Raw genomic sequence first — 16,572 nt, 5'->3', positions numbered from 1 at the left:
CGATTCTAAATTTGTTGTTACTTTTAATGATACTTGAACAAGTCAAGTCAGTCATTGGTCTTTTGAGAAATAAGTCAAGAAAATGCTCCGTTCTCTTCGAAGGGAGAATTCCGGAAGGGTGAAAGTGCGTCTTGGTTCCTAATCCCGCGGATAGATGACAGCACCACTCACGCGAAAGGTCACTTCTACAATTTAGACATAGATCTGAAAAGAAATTGCTTTATAGTCCCGGAATACTTGGTATTGCTCAGCGACTGAACGCAGGACTTTCGATTCCACGGATCTTACGAGCACGTATATAGCATGAACCCGGAAAGTACTAATTTATCCTACTACATTATCCTTTCCTATAGAATCCTATGCATATTTTTTTAAATGAGTTCATTTGATTTTCAGAGCGAAAGATGATTAATTATTAAAAATTTGCAATGAACTTTCTGTAAAACTCATTTCTGATTAATGTAGCTATAAGAACTCTTGAATTGTATCTTTTAAATGAAAGACGTATATCGCACATTGGTAATTATGTGAAAAATGCGTTTTTAACCCATCTCGATGAAACGGCTCGGAGTAGAATATTTTATTGTTAATAGTGACTTCCCTTGTATTACAAATTATTTGTGTGCCAAATTTTGCGGCAATCGAATGAATGGAATACGAGATTATATGGCGCCTATTGACTATCATTCAGTGTTAAATGAAAAGATCTCGCTCTCTCTTATAGTTATAGTAAACCTATTGACTTTGGAAATAAAAAAAGGGCAATTAAGTTTTTAAACTAAAAATTGATAAAAAAATAATTTAATGAAACCTTGAAATGAACTCTCCTTGGTGAACTGTTAATAATGTATGCGAGCAAGAGGGTGGAGAATTCAGTCATCACAAAATCTTACTTGGTGTTAATGTTTTTAAAATGGTAAATTTTATTTTTAATGAAATTTCATAAAATATACGAAAACATTCTAATCAAAGAAATGTTACCTTTGTTTTGTCAATATTACGTACAATAAACGGAAGCCTTGTTACCCACATTATTAAGCAAAATTTACATCGCTATTACGTAAAATAAACAAAAGCTTTTTTACCTAAGTTTAAACGGTAAATATGCTTCATCAATTTGTTAATTCACAGTTACCAAACCTTAATAGTGAATTCATTTTGTCAATATTATGTTTAATGTAGAAAAAGTATTCTTACTGAAATAAAATGGTGAATTTTTTTGTCAATATTACGTACTATATACGGAAGCCTTTTTACCAAAATCTGAACTGTAAAATATACATCAACATTATTACATAAAATGCACGAAAAGTTTCTTACTGAAATTTAAATGGTAAATTTGCTTCGTCAATAATACGTAGAAATACACAGATTCATTTTTATTAAATCTAAATGGTAATTTTTTTCGTCAATCTTTCGTAAAATACAGAAAGCAAGCGAATATACGCAGAAAAGTATAGTTGGAAAAATCCATTCCGGTAATATTACGGAAAATATACAAAGCTTTTGTACCAATTATTTCAATGGTAAAATTATTAAGTCAATAATCCGTAAAACTTATGTCTGAAACGTATAGCCATTACCAATTTCCAAAATAATTATTGAAAAATTAATTCTTCGAGAATATGCAAATTTATATTAATCATTGATTCAAAAATTCTTAAATATGTGAGCAAGATTTAAAGTTGTCGTAACTAGAAGTAGTTGTTGAGCGGCCTGTGTAGGGGTCAGAAAGGTTCTGGTTTTGAATCCGGGGCAAGGTATGGATGTTCTTTCATTCTCTGTACTATCTGTCCTTACTGTGGGAGCAACGTTGGCCCACCTAATATGGTGCCTCTGAAAAAGTGGCCAACAAATCTGCCCTTCAGATGCCTGTATGACAAAAGGTCATTCTCCAGACGAGCATTGGAAAATAGAAGTTGAAGTGGTTAAATTTCGAAAAAGAAACTCATTCATTATATATTTTGCAGTTAAAGAAACTTAATCAAATACTCAGACAGGCAGAAATAGTTTAAAGATAAGCATACAAAATTTTAAAATGAAAACTAAAACTCTTGTTTTGAACATCTCAGCGTCTGAGACGATATAATTTTTTTTCATTACCTTTATCCTTATAAATATATAATAAGGAAAATTTCATGATAAAAAGGGGAAGAAGAAAAAGATTTTATACCATTTCCTCTTTTCTAAAAAGTTATGCATCATAGACGTGTTTTTGTATTTTGAATACTTAATGAAGATAGATTAAATAACTAGTTTCCTCTGCTTCAAAGTTTTTTAATGAGTTATTTTAAAATGAGTCCTAATTTAAAAATAACTTATTTCATAAAAGCTTAAATATCAAAGAGAATTAAAGAAATTTTAAGAATATGTGAATTTAAATTAATTTAACGCGTCTTTTGCAATCGTTTTTTCTCGTAAGTTTTTCTCTGGTTTGTCTCTGAATTATTTATCTTTTCTAACCCTCTTCAAATTTTTTATCTTCTCATTCTTGTAAATGATCCCATAAATCATACAACAATAGAATCAAGCAATATTACTTGAATACTTTTTTGAATACCTAAGAACATCCTGGAATATTTTTTTGGGGAAAATAAGTTTTAAATTTTGAATGGGAACTATTAAAGTTGAAATTAGCATTTCATTAGCGGGATAAGTTTTAAGAGGCTTCTATATTATATTTACAGAATTTAAAAAGAAATGCAAAACAATTTAATGCCTTTCTCACCCAAAAAACTTTTTATGCAAAATTATATATCTTATTGAAGCATTTTGTGTGTTAATTTCCAATGTTTATTGCCTTGACAATAAAATCAGTTATTAGACATTAACTAGACTTCGAATACAATATTAACCATTTTTAGCTAAGTTTTTTATCCGTTGCAAAGTTTTAATAGCCTTATAAATTACCTATTTTTTAATTCATTTGATCATTAGTTAACTTTTGTTAAAGTTATTTACGCCCTCAAATTACTTGTAAAAACGTCAAATGTCTTAATATCTATAACATATCAAATGTTATAAGAATATTCATCAAATATGAAATATCATAGAAATGTCTTTAAAAGTATCAAATTTCCTGTAAATAACAATAAAATACAAAATGCCGTAAAAATTAAATCTAATAAAAACATTATTAAAGTATCAAATGTCATAAAGTATCATATTGAATAAAAAATATCTTTAGAATTTCCAAATGACAGAAAAAAATATCCATTAAATATCCAAGGCTATGAAAAATGTTCGTACAGATCTCATTTGTCATAAAAGCATCGATAAATATCAAATGTCAAATAAATATCCGTATAAATGTGTATTAATCTGTATATATTCAGTATTCATATATAAAATTCATACTTAAAGTTCATACTTGAGTAGTTAAAAGTACAATTCTTGTAACATATTCATGTGATAAGGGATGATACCCCCCGCCCCATTTTTTCTGGTTTTCATCTAAGATAATTGCGGCAGAAGGCGATGTAAGTCTCTTCTAGCTTTTCAGGGGCTGATTTTTAATATGTTAATTTTTTTCCATGATTGCACATGGTTAACACCGCCATTTCTGAAAATGCCGCAATGTGATTCTAATTAAATGAAAGATTTCGAGAAATTGGTATGTGAGTTAAAGTAGTTGTCCTTTGATTTACAAGTTTGTTAAATGTAGCGCCATCTGTTGAACGTTTTTTGACCTAAAAACAAAAAAGTTTTAGGAAAAAGCTTAAGCTGCGTCACTTGTTTTTTATTTTATAACCATCTTTGAACTGCCGATCCAATTTTGGGTTTACTTCTACTACTGTTCAAATCCGGAACCTTGTAATTTTGAACCCAATCCAGAAGACGATGGAACTCCAGGATCAAGTATTGGAAGAATTTTGCCCTCGTAGTGAACTTTTAGAGGGAACTAACCTGCATTTGCGTTGCATGCAGCGGAAAACCACGTAAATATCCCACGGTTAGCCTAACGGCAACAGGACTCTAAACCATGATCCGTCCACCTTTGAGAATATTTTATGTCAGCACTGTCGTAGGTGCGAGCCGGGTGCTGAATTCATATGGAACAGCCATTGCTGGGACTGGAACAAAGTGTACCTTATTGGAAGGCGAACGATCTATCCCCTGAGCCACCATGACTGTCACACGTGTTTGCAAGATATTTTTTAACTAAACAGTTTTCCAATTTAAAATTTTTTAAAAACCGTCAGTCTATAGTAGTGCTCTCAAAACGCGTTAGACCGGTCAAAATTTGATAATTTTAATGCGGCCATTGATTTCTTGCATTTTAGATAGCTTTGATTTGATAATTTTAATTTAATTGTACTTATACTTACTTTCAAAGTAAAATACAGCTACATACGTGGTTTAGTTGATGGAATTTAGTTTTAAGTTTATCTTAGCTCCCAGTTTTGCTCTTGTCCATAGAAAGCAACACATACCCAAGAGAAATACATTACAATAAATAAAAGGGAGATAATTGAATGATCCTTGACTGGAACGGTACCATTTGATTCATTGATCAGAGGTTAGTGACCGCAGGCTTATAGGATACTTTATAGATATTAGCCTAGTTTACTATTGTAAAACATGTAGTAAGCAATAAGGGGGGACAATTTAACATCCATGGTATCTACGTAGAAATTTTCGCAAAATAAGCTTTCAAAGTTGGAACGCGGTGCAATTTAAGGTTTAATAAAAATTAGTTTCCCCAAAAAATGTGCTAAAATTATATTATTTTACTGAACAGTATAAGATTAAAAATTGGAAAAAGTTTTCAAATAGTCACCTTTTATGAAGCTGTTTAACTAAAAAAATCTACTTATATTATAAAAATCTTCTAATGAGCTTTCTAGGTCTGAGCAAGCTGCAATATATAAGTATGAAATATTTGGTTACAGTCAAAGTTAATTGCCTCAACATGTCTTAGTTTAACGCAACACAAAAGTTTACGTTTGAAAATTAGACAGACATTCAAATGCACTTACAAAACTGTTTGATTAAAAATCTACATTCATGTTATTTATGTAAGAAAAATCGTAAAATGAGCTTTCAAGGCTTGAGAAACATGCAATTTTTTAGTATGTAGTTATTGGTTATACAACAAAAAAATTACTCAACATGTTTTAGCTCACCCTTACTCAGTAGTTCAAATTTAAAAATTAGATAAGGATTCAAGTTAATGGTTTCAAATTTGGAGCCCCTCTCATTTTTGGTGATTCTGATTCGCAAATAAGCGAATATATATGCAAATAAACCAAGAACCAATCCCATTGAACCAATACCATTACCATTACGATATTGGCCCAAGAACCAACACCATTAAGGTAAGCAAAAATTACGGTAACCTGAAGATGACAACATTGAAAGCGTAGACCGCAAAGTGGTAGCCAGAAATGGGATTTCCGCAAAACGTTACGAAAATTATCGCCAAACCAAAAGGGATCCCTATTCTATATTAGAGGACTCAAAACGTCATTACTTAACTCCTTAATTATATGCCTTATTTTTTGATTAATATATTTAAAAAAAAAGCTAAACTCATTGGCGTGACAGCCTATGGAGGGCCTTGTCCTACTGAGCCTGAACCAGTTTTCTTGACTGTGATGCAGGAGTAAATGTTTCGGGTGAGTGGTTAGCCGAGCGAGAATATATTGTTATACTCATCAAAATTGCATAGTTGGAGTTGTGCGATTGAAACGAAAATTGGTGGATAGGAAGACAATGGACAGAATAGTAAATGATTAAAATTTATGAACAATAGAGTAATTTATTGCAGAGTTCCAGTAACAAGTTCAATAAGGTGTTCACCCGCCTCTAGCCTGGATACAAGCTGCCACACGGCGTGGTATAGACCGATAAAGCTCCCGGATGGTCTCTTGCGGTATTTCCTGCCAAATTCGATCCAATTGTCGAACGAGGTCATTAACATTCCGTGCCAGATGCAATCGCCTTCCCATCATATCCCAAGCTTGCAGACAGTTCATAGCAACACGTGCCGTATGTGGTCTGGCATTGTCCTGTTTTAAAACCATCCCAGGGCGCTGCAAGAGGAACGGTAGCAAAACAGGTCTTAGGATGTCGTCGACGTACCGCTGTGCAGTAAGTGTACCTCATGACGGGTCCGGCTGTCAAAGGAAATAGCACCAAAGACCATAATGCCTTGTTGAGAGTTGGTGTGGCGCGCAATAGTGAAGGCAGGATCCCCCTTCTGCCCTGTGCGTCTCCAAACACGTTTTCGATGATCGTCAGGACACAGTTGGAAGCGGGATTCGTCGCTAATGACTATACGTCCCAAGTCGGCATCATTCCAGCCATATCTGTTCAAACATTCATGCATACGAAATTTCGAAGCAATCGGATGATTGCTTCTTGGTGCGTCGATTTTTTTGTTATAGAGTGTATATTGTTAATCGTAGGCTACAAACTATTTCTCATCAGTATACAAAAATATTGAAAAACTAATTTAGCAAATTTACTTTTATTATTAGTAATAAATAGATTTCTTAGTGTTTAACACTAATAAATCACTAAACAAAAATAATACTTTTTTCAAATCAATGTCGTTACTAAATAAATATTTCGAATAATACTCAGAACAAGAAACTTTCTCGTAATAAATAAAAATCCCAACCAATGCCCCAGTGAGCGAGAAAGAAGTGGTCCAATACCATTTTCCGGAATTTCAATTCCATTTAAAGTTGAGTTATTGAAAATTGCTCTTAAAAACACAGAAAAGGAATAATTACGCCCATCACACCAGCACTTCCATGAATAATGATCAGACATTTGAACATCTCCATTAAAGCCATGTCGGTCTTTTATTTGAACACGGCAGGAGATCTAAGCTCCTTTAACATTTGTCTTCATAAACCAGGGTTAAGGACTGGGATTCTAGGATTCATTATGGAGGAAATGTCGCATTCTTTTTCGGAAATTTCTTTCACTTCATGAGCGTCGGATGCCTTGTCTTCGAAAGAAACCTGGTGAAATATTTCCTATTAAGTTTTGTTTTGTCGCTTTTAATCTTTGAAAGTAATATTCGGAAATTTTTTTTTCTCATGACAAAGTTAGTTTGATAAAAGTAGTAATGCTGATTTCTACAAAGAAAGGGATTTTTTTTTTCATTTCTGTAATGAGAATGCATATGCGTTTGTTTACTTAACTTTTTAGTTTGCTCTGAGAATTTTTTTTTGTTCTAGTATTTATGATTCAAAACGTCTTTTCTTATTTTAAAAATTTCATTTTTATGCTGTTCTTTTTTCTTCAAAAAAAGAAATCTTGAAAAAAAGAGTGAATTTCTTTCCCTTTCAGAGAGTCTGATGCTTTTTCTGAAAGGTACATTTCCTTCCTATATCTTGGACCTGGTGAATGATTTCTTATTAGTTTTTGTTTTGCGACTTTCAAATTTTAAAAGTATGTACGAACATTTCTTTTTCAGGGCCAAAGTAGTTTATTATAAGAAGTATGCTGATTTCTAAAATGAAATTATTATTATCCATTAGTTTTTGTAAAGGGAATGGATTTGTATTTCTTTACTTAACTTTATGGTTTCTATCGAAACTTTTATTTTTATTTTTAATTTCAATATTTATAATTTAAAAAACATATTCTTACATTAAAAGTGAATATTTTTTTTTATTTTCTGAAGTACAAAGATAGAGTTTTGTGTTCAAAACGTTTTGGGATTAAGTTCATGCTCGCAAAATCTAAATCAAAAAAAAAAATATTGTTTGCCAATATCTTTAATGTATAAAACAAAATGGCATCAACAGATGTATAAAAATGTATTCTTATAATACAGCTGTTTAGTCAAAGTTGCTCTTTAGTCATATGAAATAATACTCTTGCGAATAACATGCTGTTTTAATAACTGCTGTGAGTTTGCATCTGTTAATCATGACTGTTTGATCTAGTTTGGCTTTTTCCTTTTGCCAGCGTCAGCTAAGTTAATTCTGAAAATGGCACAATGCGACTATCTAAAAGAAAGACGCTGTCTTGTGAAAAGGAAGAGCGTTTGTCGTCTATCCTTCTTAATGTTTAAAAAGCTACTACAACGCTGCATTATTTTTGCTGATAAAAAATTTAAAAAATTGAGACTTCTTAATTAAATTTAACAATTTTCATATAGGTGGACAAATTTCACCAAATTAGTTATTTTTAACGAAATTCAGTAAATTTCAAAATATTTAAGTTATTTGTCCGCTCTAAAGTCGAGATAATTTCTTACGGCAAGATGGTGTATATAGTTTGAAGTAATAGCTTTGTCTCAAATGTGAGGTATTTAAATTCAGGCTTTTTTATTTTCTTCAAAAACGCAGTTAAATGCAAATCTTTTAATTTGTTTCCTTACGTGCTAAAGTATAATTTCGGCAGAAAAATCTCTTGTGAACTAAATCTTTCTAATAATAAAATATTGATGCCATGAACTATGGTACGCACCATATAAAGGTGCGTGAATAAAGAATTGAAATCTTATTCGTACGCAAATCGTCAAAGTAATTCTAAGTTTTTATTTTCTGGAATCCAAGAACAAAATTTTTTATTCAAAAACTGTTAGAAAAAAGCTCATGTGAACAAATTCTCACGGAATAAACCTTGCTTGTACGAAGCAATATTACAATAGTACAGGATACGAAACAAGTATACGTAACATATAAGTTACTTGGGCAAGTATACGCAACACAAATTGTCTAAATGAATGTACGAAACTGTGTTTTTGCATAAAAGTAAATTTTATTTTTACTACAGTTCAGGGAGAGAATCTTATGTTCAAAACTACTCAGGAAAAGTTCCTGTGAAGATAAATTTTTTATCTTTCTTGAAGATAAAATGTTATTTGTACAAGTTCTTATACTCACCAAATAATAAAATTAATAACGATTTTGACCTTGCAACATGTCGCTCAAACTTTTTTACACACCATTTAAAAAATTTAATAGCAATTTTTTCCCCAAAATATTTCATGCAAGTTCTTATACGCCCCAGATAATAAAATGAATAATGGTTTTTTCCATTCACTACTTCATAGATGTTCTCATAAGCGCCAAATAATAAAGGGAATAAAATCAAATAATAAAGTAAATAACAGTTTTATCGTTGAAATATTTCATCGAAGTTCTTATGCACGCCACAAATTATAAAACTAATAACAATTTTATCCCTATACTATTTGATACAAGTTCTTACATGCACTAAATAATAAAGTAACTAACGATTCTATCGAAATTTTCGTATATATATATAAGTATATGTATTATTGTATCGGCATAATTTTGTTTATGAGATTTTATCCGCATAAACTATATCCCGTGAGATTTTGCCCAGTACTTCTTACTTTTTGTACAAAATCTCGTAGAAAATCTTACTTTTAGTACTAAAATTAACCGCTTACGGGGAAAATCATGTGGAAAAAAGACCAAACGAATAGCACAGCGTTTTTATAAAATCTAAATATTACGATGAATTATATTGCAAATGCAAAATAGAGCATTCCCGCCACAGCCCGTTGTGGGCTGTGGAGAGAATGCTTTAATAGAAATGGTATATTAAGGATTTTTTTTCAACTTTTATGCTTTTGAGAAGTCATTGTCCATAAAAAAATCTATTTGTAACTAATTTTCTTCACTCGGAATTTTTAATTAATGGTTAAATTGTAAGAATAGTAAAAAAATTGATTCAGTTGGACAGTTTTGTGGCACATCAATATCTTATTATAATCTAATTATATTATTATATAGATATTTTATTATAATAAATACCTTAGTAAATATAATAAATACCTTTTGCTTCAGGTCCAAAATGTGACGAAATACACTATAAAAATATCCTATAGTGGGAAGGAAATGCTAAAAATTAAAATTTATAATTTTTTCTGTCATAATTGGAAATAGATAAAAAGAAACTTAAATTACAATTAATTAATTAAGCCTTTAAAACAATTATTACATGTATGAGTTTATTCTCACGCAAGCTAATGTCCGAAAAAACTTGCATCCATTATTTAAAGCTCGGGTCACATGAAGATTTGCAAAAAAAAAAAAAAAAAAATCTATTTTAAGTTACACTTCAACAATCAGTTCACATTGTCAGTCCTACATTGTTTAATTTTATAACAATGCCATTATCAGCAATAAACATATCTTTGATGATATTTTAAACAAAGAACAGAAGGAATTGTTTTTAAAGGAACTAAAGGAAATATCCCCATTTTGTTTTTAATTCAATAAACATTAAATAATTCTCTCTTCCTTGAATCAAAAGAAAATAAGCTTTAAAGAAAGAATCAAAAATGCACGTGAAACTTGCATTTCCAAAGTGCATCTTGAAAATCAAATATTCAATTTCTTTTATCTTTGGTAATCTATTTAAATTCTTCAGAGCAAATAGCTTGAGCATTTGAGAATTAATTTGGAATAGAAGTTTCGGTACGATATTTACAAAGAGAATAAATCACTTTAAAATGTTAATGGAAACAGGTATGTTCTTGCTATTTTAAAGCATATTTTTCTCAATAATGCTTATTCTCTAAAATATCACGATGAATTCATTTTTAAACATAGAAACAACATTTACTGCTATCCGATTATATTAAAAATGTTATTACTTATTTTATGAAAGAATGAGAGCAAATATCTCTTGCAATGAACGTTTTTCCTTTAATCTTTGAATATATATATATATATATATATATATATATATATATATATATATATATATATATATATAACACAAGTAAACAATGCACATAAAATAAAATATGCAAATACAAAGAAAGCAACAAAAAAAATATTTTTTGAGAGAAGAATAAAAAATATTACTAAAAAATTATTCTTAAAAATTTAAAAAGAAAAGAGCAAGAAAAAAAAAATAAGGAAAACATATAATCTCATAATCAGCTCAACCGATTATATGTGCATGAAACGTGCCTCCTAATATTATAATACTGTAGCAAAAGCAAAATATACCAATTTATTAGTGTGATGAGCACCAAAAAATTAAAACAAATTAAATGAATTCAGCAAAAAATACAAATTAAAACCTAACATTAAAAGAAGAAATTGAAAATAAAAATTCAAGAAAAATACAGAAAACACGAAATGTAAAATATAAAGTAATGGGTAAATTCAAATGCCTTTACACCTACACACATCTTGCGAATATTATTTTAAATATTTTCTTAACAAGCTCGCTAGATTACAAAATATAAAAATAAAATTGTAAATAGAGGACAAAGAAGATATAGTAAATAGAGGTTTATTTGACAGTTACCTCGGAAGATAGGCCCGAGACTGGATTTGTGCATTATAATTATCAAATATGACGTATATATATATATATATATATATATATATATATATATATATATATACCAGGGTAGGGTTTTTGACTTGACAAGGGTATAATACTGGTTTAAACCATCAAAAACTGAAGTTTGCCAAGAAAATATATAAACTTCAAAACTACCAACAGTTGCCATACATTATATTGAAATTTAATTATACTATAGGTAATCAGCAGGTTTTAAAATATTTTTTAACTAAAATTAAGGTAAAATAACAGATTTAAAATCTCAAAAATTTATATTCAAATGCATGTGCAGAAAAATTTTGCAAAAATTTTTTTTAAATATTTATATTTTGAAAAAAAAATTTCTTTTGATACTTAAGAAAATTAAAAGTTTATTACTATGCATTTTTGACATATAAGGAACTAATATTTATAAGGAACTTACAAGTTATGTTGTATAAATACGAGGGTTGCTATTTATATTTCTGGCCTAATAATGAAAAAACAAATATGTAGGATCGAAATTGGTTTTATTGTTTTTAAAAATATTCTCCATGAGGATCAATACACTTTTGCATGCACTTGAACCAATTTTCAAAGCACTTTTTCCAGTCCGATTGAGGTAACTCCAAAACAAGCGTTTTGAATGCATCAACCGCTTCTTCGGAGGTCGAAAATCGTTGTCCACGTAATTTATTTTTGATGTGTGGGAATAAGAAGAAGTCATTGGGTGCCAAATCAGGGCTGTACGGCGGATGACCCACCAGTTCGATCTTTCGCTCCGTCAGAAATGCCTTTGTTTGAGTCGATGTGTGAGAAGTCGCATTGTCATGATGAAGAATGATTCACCTGTTCTTCTGCTTTTTTCGAATTTCTCCGATGACTTCTGGCAAACAAATGGTCGTTTACCATTCAGAATTGACCGTCCTGTGTTGCTCTAACGCCACTGTTGTTTTCCAACATTTCCTTGCACCAATCGACACGAACCTTTTTTTGAGCGTTTGTCAGATTATGCGGGATCCAACGCGAACAAATTTCTTTTACGCTCAAATGTTCATGCAATATTTTATTGATGCTAGTCATAGTAATGTCCAAAGACGCCTCTATCTCACGGTACGTAAAGCAAGATCACATGACGATCTTGCTTTATCAGTTCACGCACAGCATCGATCTTTTATGGCACAACAACGGATTTTGGACGACCTGCACGGGATTCATCCTGGATCGAACATCGACCACGATTAAATTCGTTATACCAATTTTTTACAGTGCTGTAGGATGGCGCTTTATCGCTGAATAAAGAATTAAGTTCATCGAAGCACTCATGTCTTGACAATCCACGTCGAAAGTTATGAAAAATATTGGCACGAAAATGTTCACGATTCAATTCCATTTTTTGAAAGAGAAGAACTTTTCAATTTACTGTCAACAACACAAATAAAGCTATAATGGTAAATCGTCTGCTGAATTTATGTTTAAAAATATCAGACTTTCGATTAAAATCGTCTGCGGTCACCTAGCAACACTTACTGTTGCTAAGGCCAGAAATATAAATAGCAACCCTCATGCAAACTTGATACAAGTGTGTAAAGAAATTTTTTAATGTTATACCGAATATCTTTATTATCCAGTATGTTAATTTGAATTTAAAAGTAGTTATATTTGTGAATAATGATAAATATAATTCATATTGTTTATTATATTTATTTATAATTATTACACTTATCATTTTGAAACAATTTTTACCTCTTAATTTTTTTTCTCCACTTGTATTAAGAATACAAATAATGCACATCTTGAAAGCAAGAAGTAATTATTCAACAGCTGAATATTTAAATATTCAACAAAACTATATAGTATTCAGCAAAATGAAATTCACAAGTATTTGGATAAACTAAAGTTTCAGCATAGTAAATGAATAGGCTGAATATACTGTAAATCGACACTAACTACTCTGTGTATTTAACAGAAAGCACTTAAATTTGTATTGTCTTATGTTAAAAAAATTATTAAGAAGATTTAAAAGAATATTAAAAAGATTTTTCTTTAAAAGATGTCTAATGAACAAAACTGCTAATGTTTATCTTTAAAAATGTCTAATTTTTAGTATAATCTATACAATACACTAAATTTGGTTATAAATAAATTTCTTAATAATATCACTGCAGATTTTCAATAACACATGAAAATGAATACATAATATTACAAAAGATATAAGCTTTCAAAAGAACAAGATTTTGGTCACTATTCAAAAAATATAATTGTTTCTTCAAAATTTTAAATTTATTTTTTCTAGAACATATTTAGAAACACTATCCTTTATAAAAGATACATAAATTTTATGTATTAATTAAATTTCACATATGAATATAAGTTTTTGACATTTTCGACATTTTTGATAGTGAGGTTTTTGACGTGACGGATTAAACCATGGTTTAAACCGTCAAAAACTGTCACATGTCAAAAACCTGCCAACCCTAAAATATATATATATATATCAAATATATATATATATATATATATATATATATATATCAGTTGTATTCCGCAATGGTTACATGTCTGCGAATGGATTTATTAAAAGAATATTATTTTGGAATAATTATTGAACGGATTAAAGCGCAAAGTAATCTCAAAAGTGATTGAAAGTTTAAAACAGTTTATACAAAGGCCATCACGCCATCATAGCTCGGTGGTTAGAGCACTGGTGTCGTAAGCCAGGGGACGTGAGTTCAATCCTCACTGATGGCTGCAGATTCGCAGAGGAGAACTTATCTTCGTAAGTAGAATGACAGTTTTTTTAAAAATTTATGTAATTTTACATTTCATAACAGTTGCTTTCCGATATGCTTACATGCTTGCGAATAGCTTTATTAGAAGATTATTATTCGAAGAATATTATTTTGGAATAATTATTAAACGGATTAAGGCGCAAAGGCATCTCAAAAGTGATTGAAAGTTTAAAACAGTTTATACAAAGGCCTTCACGCCGTCATAGCTCGGAGGTTAGAGCACTGGTCTCGTAAGCCAGGGGACGTGAGTTCAATCCTCACTGATGGCTGCAGATTCGCAGAGGAGAACTTATCTTCGTAAGTAGAATGACAGTTTTTTTTTAAAACGTGTAATTTTACATTACATAACAGTTGTATTCCAAATTGCTTACATGCTTGCGAAAAGCTTTATTAAAAGATTATTATTCAAAGAATATTATTTTGGAATAATTATTAAACGGATTAAGGCGCAAAGGCATCTCAAAAGTGATTGAAAGTTTAAAACAGTTTATACAAAGGCCTTCACGCCGTCATAGCTCGGAGGTTAGAGCACTGGTCTCGTAAGCCAGGGGACGTGAGTTCAATCCTCACTGATGGCTGCAGATTCGCAGAGGAGAACTTATCTTCGTAAGTAGAATGACAGTTTTTTTTTAAAACGTGTAATTTTACATTACATAACAGTTGTATTCCAAATTGCTTACATGCTTGCGAAAAGCTTTATTAAAAGATTATTATTAAAAGAATATTATTTTGGAATAATTATTAAACGGATTAAGGCGCAAAGGCATCTCAAAAGTGATTGAAAGTTTAAAACAGTTTATACAAAGGCCTTCACGCCGTCATAGCTCGGAGGTTAGAGCACTGGTCTCGTAAGCCAGGGGACGTGAGTTCAATCCTCACTGATGGCTGCAGATTCGCAGAGGAGAACTTATCTTCGTAAGTAGAATGACAGTTTTTTTTTAAAACGTGTAATTTTACATTACATAACAGTTGTATTCCAAATTGCTTACATGCTTGCGAAAAGCTTTATTAAAAGATTATTATTCGAAGAATATTATTTTGGAATAATTATTAAACGGATTAAGGCGCAAAGTAATCTCAAAAGTGATTGAAAGTTTAAAACAGTTTATACAAAGGCCTTCACGCCGTCATAGCTCGGAGGTTAGAGCACTGGTCTCGTAAGCCAGGGGACGTGAGTTCAATCCTCACTGATGGCTGCAGATTCGCAGAGGAGAACTTATCTTCGTAAGTAGAATAACAGTTTTTTTTTTAAAACGTGTAATTTTACGCACATAACAGTTGTATTCCAAATTGCTTACATGCTTGCGAAAAGCTTTATTAAAAGATTATTATTCAAAGAATATTATTTTGGAATAATTATTAAACGGATTAAGGCGCAAAGGCATCTCAAAAGTGATTGAAGGTTTAAGGGGTCACAGTACCTTTGCAACAATTTTTTAAAATAAAGGTATAATAATTCATTTTGAGGATGCTTTACATGCTCATTTAAGTTATAATCAATAATTTATCTTCAAAAATTAATCTGTTTAATTTTTTTAAAATTTTAAAAAAAGTTGAAAAAATTCTAAATTTTTAAATCCCTAAGGCTTTTTTATTTTAACATATTTTCAAGAAAAGTTTTTTTCGTAGTGCTTGGAATATTTATCTTAATAATTTTGTGCATTCATTTGTTGATTTTTCAATTAGAAATTTTTTTATAGATTATTTTCTAAAAAAGTAGAAAAAAAAGGGTAAAAATTCCTGTTAGGTATATATAACAAGCCGAAAAATTGTAATACCTCATTAAATGCTTATTCCATGCACAGTTTAAATAAGTGTATTACACTTAAGTTAAAAAAGTTTACTTCAAAGCTTTATCTTAAATAGAAAAAATTCCTTAGGGATTTAATTAAGATTAAGACACAAAATTATCATCTATGCGAAAAAGCACTTTAAAGTTAGACTGCTGAGCAAGTTTCTGTATTAGAACAATTTGAAATCATTCGTAACTTTTTTAAAAATGTAGATAGGGAGATGAATTTTTTTTTGTACATTTGAAATACTTTGAAGTTTTATTAAAAGCAATAAAAAACCACGCCATCACGCCTTTATAGCTCAGTGGTTAGAGCACTGGTCTCGTAAACCAGGGATTGTGAGTTCAATCCTCTCTGATGGCTGGAGAATCGCAGAGGAGAACTTATTTTCGTAAAAAGAATGACAGTTTTTTTTAAAAAAATTTGTGTAATTTTACATCACATAACAGTTTTATTCCGAAATGCTTACATGCTTGCGAATAGCTTTATTAGAAGATTATTATTCGAAGAGTATTATTTTGGAATAATTATTAAACGGATTAAAGCGCAAAGGCATCTCAAAAGTGATTGAAAGTTTAAAACAGTTTACTGATAGGCCATCACGCCTTTATAGCTCAGTGGTTAGAGCACTGGTCTCGTAAACCAGGGATTGTGAGTTCAATCCTCTCTGATGGCTGGAGAATCGCAGAGGAGAACTTATTTTCGTA

The 16,572-nt window shown here is 30.5% G+C and overlaps 7 non-coding genes across 7 annotated transcripts; all 7 read left to right on the top strand.

Moving 5' to 3' along the window:
- Positions 1-13,958: 13,958 nt before the first annotated feature.
- Positions 13,959-14,031, top strand: TRNAT-CGU (transfer RNA threonine (anticodon CGU)). The gene has a single exon. It is a non-coding gene; the product is annotated as a tRNA-Thr (tRNA).
- Positions 14,032-14,268: 237 nt separating this feature from the next.
- On the top strand, positions 14,269-14,341 carry TRNAT-CGU (transfer RNA threonine (anticodon CGU)). The gene has a single exon. It is a non-coding gene; the product is annotated as a tRNA-Thr (tRNA).
- Positions 14,342-14,577: 236 nt separating this feature from the next.
- Positions 14,578-14,650, top strand: TRNAT-CGU (transfer RNA threonine (anticodon CGU)). The gene has a single exon. It is a non-coding gene; the product is annotated as a tRNA-Thr (tRNA).
- A 236-nt stretch (positions 14,651-14,886) lies between these two features.
- Positions 14,887-14,959, top strand: TRNAT-CGU (transfer RNA threonine (anticodon CGU)). Its single transcript has one exon. It is a non-coding gene; the product is annotated as a tRNA-Thr (tRNA).
- A 236-nt stretch (positions 14,960-15,195) lies between these two features.
- On the top strand, positions 15,196-15,268 carry TRNAT-CGU (transfer RNA threonine (anticodon CGU)). The gene has a single exon. It is a non-coding gene; the product is annotated as a tRNA-Thr (tRNA).
- An 887-nt stretch (positions 15,269-16,155) lies between these two features.
- On the top strand, positions 16,156-16,228 carry TRNAT-CGU (transfer RNA threonine (anticodon CGU)). Its single transcript has one exon. It is a non-coding gene; the product is annotated as a tRNA-Thr (tRNA).
- Positions 16,229-16,468: 240 nt separating this feature from the next.
- Positions 16,469-16,541, top strand: TRNAT-CGU (transfer RNA threonine (anticodon CGU)). Its single transcript has one exon. It is a non-coding gene; the product is annotated as a tRNA-Thr (tRNA).
- The last annotated feature ends 31 nt before the right edge of the window (positions 16,542-16,572 follow it).

Source organism: Parasteatoda tepidariorum, chromosome 8, assembly GCF_982258835.1.
Source record: "Parasteatoda tepidariorum strain Cologne lab strain chromosome 8, Ptep-v5.0, whole genome shotgun sequence".
Taxonomy (NCBI): domain Eukaryota; kingdom Metazoa; phylum Arthropoda; class Arachnida; order Araneae; family Theridiidae; genus Parasteatoda; species Parasteatoda tepidariorum.
Note: the sequence above shows the minus strand (reverse complement) of the source record. Positions and strands in the feature narration are given on the sequence as shown.